The 3,681-nt window shown below is 37.2% G+C and overlaps 1 protein-coding gene across 6 annotated transcripts in view; it reads left to right on the top strand.

Annotated features, from left to right (window-relative positions):
- Chd9 (chromodomain helicase DNA binding protein 9) overlaps positions 1-3,681 on the top strand; it is a 234,087-nt gene that overhangs the window by 122,200 nt on the left and 108,206 nt on the right. The gene's annotated exons all lie outside the window — the stretch shown is intronic.

Raw genomic sequence — 3,681 nt, 5'->3', positions numbered from 1 at the left:
AAAACAAAAAAAATTTATTTATGTATACAACATTTCTTCCATGTATGCTTACATGCCAGAAGAAGGCACCAGATCTCATTATAGATGGCTGTGAGCCCCCATGTGGTTGCTGGGTTGAACTCAGGACCTCTGGAAGAACAGTCAGTGCTCTTAACCTCTGAGCCATCTCTCCAGCCCGAGATAATTGTTTTTAGATAATTGCATATTCATATGCAATTTTGAGAAAAAAGTACAGAGAAACCCAGTGTACCTTTTACTCAGTTTCTACATTCGTAGTTGTTACTTGTTTTTATAGAGACATAGCCTCATATAGCCCAGGCTAACTTTGAACTCCTCTGATCCTCTTGTCTCTACCTTCAGAATGATGATATTATTGGTATGCATCATTATATCTACCTAATAGCATATACTATATATCAGTACAATAAGTATACTAAAGTACAACATACTAAAGCAGAGTCAATTAATTTTAAATAGTTTTCCTCAGTTTGACATGCTATCTATGATTGATTGGGTGATTTTCAGTCCTGGGGATCAAACTAGGGCCTAATGCATTTTTAGGCAGATTTTCTCACTGAAGCTATATCTCTAGCCTGCGTCATGCATTTCTATAAAAATTTTTCATGTGTAAACAAGTGAATAAATTCATTCATTGATTTATCTACTTGTAGTCAGTGTTCTTCTATCACCACCAATATCCCTAATAATAGTGTGTATAACTGCTTCTACCTCTCTCCCATTTCTAATACTTAGCAACCACTAATTTGTTAATTGATCTATTATAGTTTTGCCACTTCAAGAATGTTCTAGAAATGAAATTATATAGTGTGTACTTTTATAATTAGGTCAATCTACTCTCTACCTAGTTTCACTCCCTTTGATTAACGCAGAAGGCTGGCGTAAACCTGAATAATTGTATTTGTAAAAATCAGTTCCCTTTTATACATTCTCTGTGATATGATTGACACAGTTTCAGCCCACTCTTACAAGAGGAAGGGCTAAACAGAAATGAAAGTCTCTGATGATATACATTTGAATTGATCCACTGTCAGCCTTGGTTGATATATAATGACCTAATATAAATAGCTAGCAAAGGAAGCACTGGGAATTGTCACTTACTATACTAAGCACTGGGCAGAATATGTAGCTCAGTGGTAGAATGCTTACCCAGCATTCAAAAAGATAGGGCTTAATCCTCAGTGTTGAAGGAGGAAGCACTCAGTTACAACTGAATAGTTAATGGCCGGATGTAAAATAGTAATGAATAAATGTTGATATCAGTCTTCATGTGGTGATGCTTTAAAGATAATGACTAGATCCAATTTGAGGTTGAAATTTTTTATATATTGTAGGATAATTTTAGAACTTTCTAAATAAAACTAAAAGTTTATGTGATTTGCTCACTGTGAAATTAAGTTTTAGGATTTAATATTTTAATTATTATTGATATTTTTGGTTTTTCAAGATGGGTTCCTCTGTGTGGCCCTGGCTGTACTGGAACTTTCTCTGTACCAGGCTGGCCTCAAACTCAGAGATCCACCTGCCTCTACTTACAAAGTACTGGGATTAAAGGTGTATGCTACTACACCGAGTTGTTGTTGTTTTTTAAATACATCTTAATTTTAAAATTGTGGATTTATAAGTCCAGAAGATGGATCTGATTCCCTGAGGCTGGATTTATAATGCTGTTATGAGCCACCAGTGTGGGTTCAGGGAACCAAACTTGGCTCCTGTGGAAGAGCATCACTCACTTTTAACCACTGGGCCATCTTTCCAGCCTAAATTTTAGTTTGACTCACAGATTTGTCCTCCTTCAGTTTTCTTGAATATAAATGTTATGATGTTCTAATTGATAAGTACTATAGAAAATGGTGTTTCATAGTGGCAGACAAGCAGAAGGGTGCCCATCTGCTGTCAGAGTCACACAGGAAATTCATCAAACTTGTGCGCTGCTCTGATATCCCTAACCGACACTTCATATATGCCTCTATGGTGAAAATGTCGTCTCTATGAAAAAAAAGGAGGCAGAAAAGAAAAGGCTGAAAGATATTGGTAACTGGCATCAATTTAATAAGAGGGTAGGTTTTACCTAAGACTGTTTCTTCTATTTTATTTTTGGTTTTCAATTCAGGGTTTTTCTGTGTAACAGCCTTGGCTGCCCTGGAACTTGCTCTGTATGTAGACCAGGCTGGCTTCAAACTCACAGAGATCTGCCTCTTCCTCCTGAGTGCTGGGATTAAAAGCATTCTCCACCACCGCTAGGCGGTTTCTTCTTTTTTATAGCGGAGATAATAATTTCTATTACAAAGACTGTTTTTTGGGATGAATGAACTACATAAGGTAATACAGATTGAAATCCTCTATTAGACAGCATAGATGTTAGTTTTCATCTCTAAATCCTGTTGATAATTGTAGTAGTATTTGAGTAACATTCTTTGCTCAATAGTATATAAGGAAATTGGTATATATATGATCAGCCTGGTCTTGGTTTATTGAGGTTCCAGTTGAAAACATAACCTTCCAGAAGACCTCAGCCCATTTTCAATAACTAGAGAGTAATTTTGTATTGGTACTTTATTATGTTGTTATAGAAGACAAGATGTAACTGACTCATGTGCTCTATTCAGTGGGACAAAATTTATTTTTTCAAAGTTGACTTTTAAAAAAATTAACAATGGTGATGGGTTTTTGATCCTACTGCACGTACTGGCTTTGTGGGAGCCTAGGCAGTTTGGATGCTCACCTTACTAGACTTGGATGGAGGTGGGTGGTCCTTGGACTTCCCACAGGGCAGGGAACCCTGATTGCTCTTTGGGCTGATTAGGGAGGGGGACTTGATTGGGGGAGGGGGAGGGAAATGGGAGACGGTGGTGGGGAAGAGGCAGAAATCATAAATAAATAAATAAATAAATAAATAAATAAATAAATAAATAAATAAATAAAAAAATGTTTGTGAGTCATGTACTTGCATGTTAGGAAAACCATAGCCTTGGTAACTTGGTTCAGCTTCATGCACTCATCATTTCACTATATATTTTGTGTTCAATGTGACATGTGTTGCTTCAGCTGCATAGAACAGTCTTGTTCTCCAAAGAGATTACTTGCCTAATGTAACTTTTTTCTTTTGATTCTGTACTTAACTTCTAGCCAGACTTATAAAATAATATAGAACAAAAATAACCTCCATTGAATTGTAGCACAGCCTTCCTACTTCTCCTTGCTCATGTTACTATTGCTGTGATAAAACACTGTGACCAAAAGCAACTAGTGTCCACTTCACTGTTCACCATAAAAGGAAGTTGGGACTGGAACTCAAGCAGGAATCTGGAGGCAGGAGCTACTAATGCAGAGGCCATGGAGGGATGCTGCTTACTGGCTTGCTCAGCCTGCTTTCTGTTTTGAATACAGGACCACCAACCCAGGGATGGCATCACCCACAATAGTCCGGGCCCCTCCACTTCAATTACTAATTAAGAAAATGCTCTACAGGCTTGCCCACAGCCCTATCTTATGGAGTCATTTCTCATTCGAGGTTGCCTCCTCTCATAACTATAGCTTGTATCAGGGTGACATAAAACTAGCCAGCACACTAAATGAAACGAAAGCATTCAGTAACGTCCTAGAATAGTATTTTGAAATTCTTTCAACTAGGGCTCAATATATAGGTGTTATAAATATATA

The sequence above is a fragment of the Microtus ochrogaster genome, unplaced genomic scaffold (assembly GCF_000317375.1).
Source record: "Microtus ochrogaster isolate Prairie Vole_2 unplaced genomic scaffold, MicOch1.0 UNK54, whole genome shotgun sequence".
Classification (NCBI taxonomy): Eukaryota; Metazoa; Chordata; class Mammalia; order Rodentia; family Cricetidae; genus Microtus; species Microtus ochrogaster.
The sequence above is the reverse complement of the archived record's forward strand: the minus strand, read 5'-3'. Positions and strand labels throughout refer to the sequence as shown.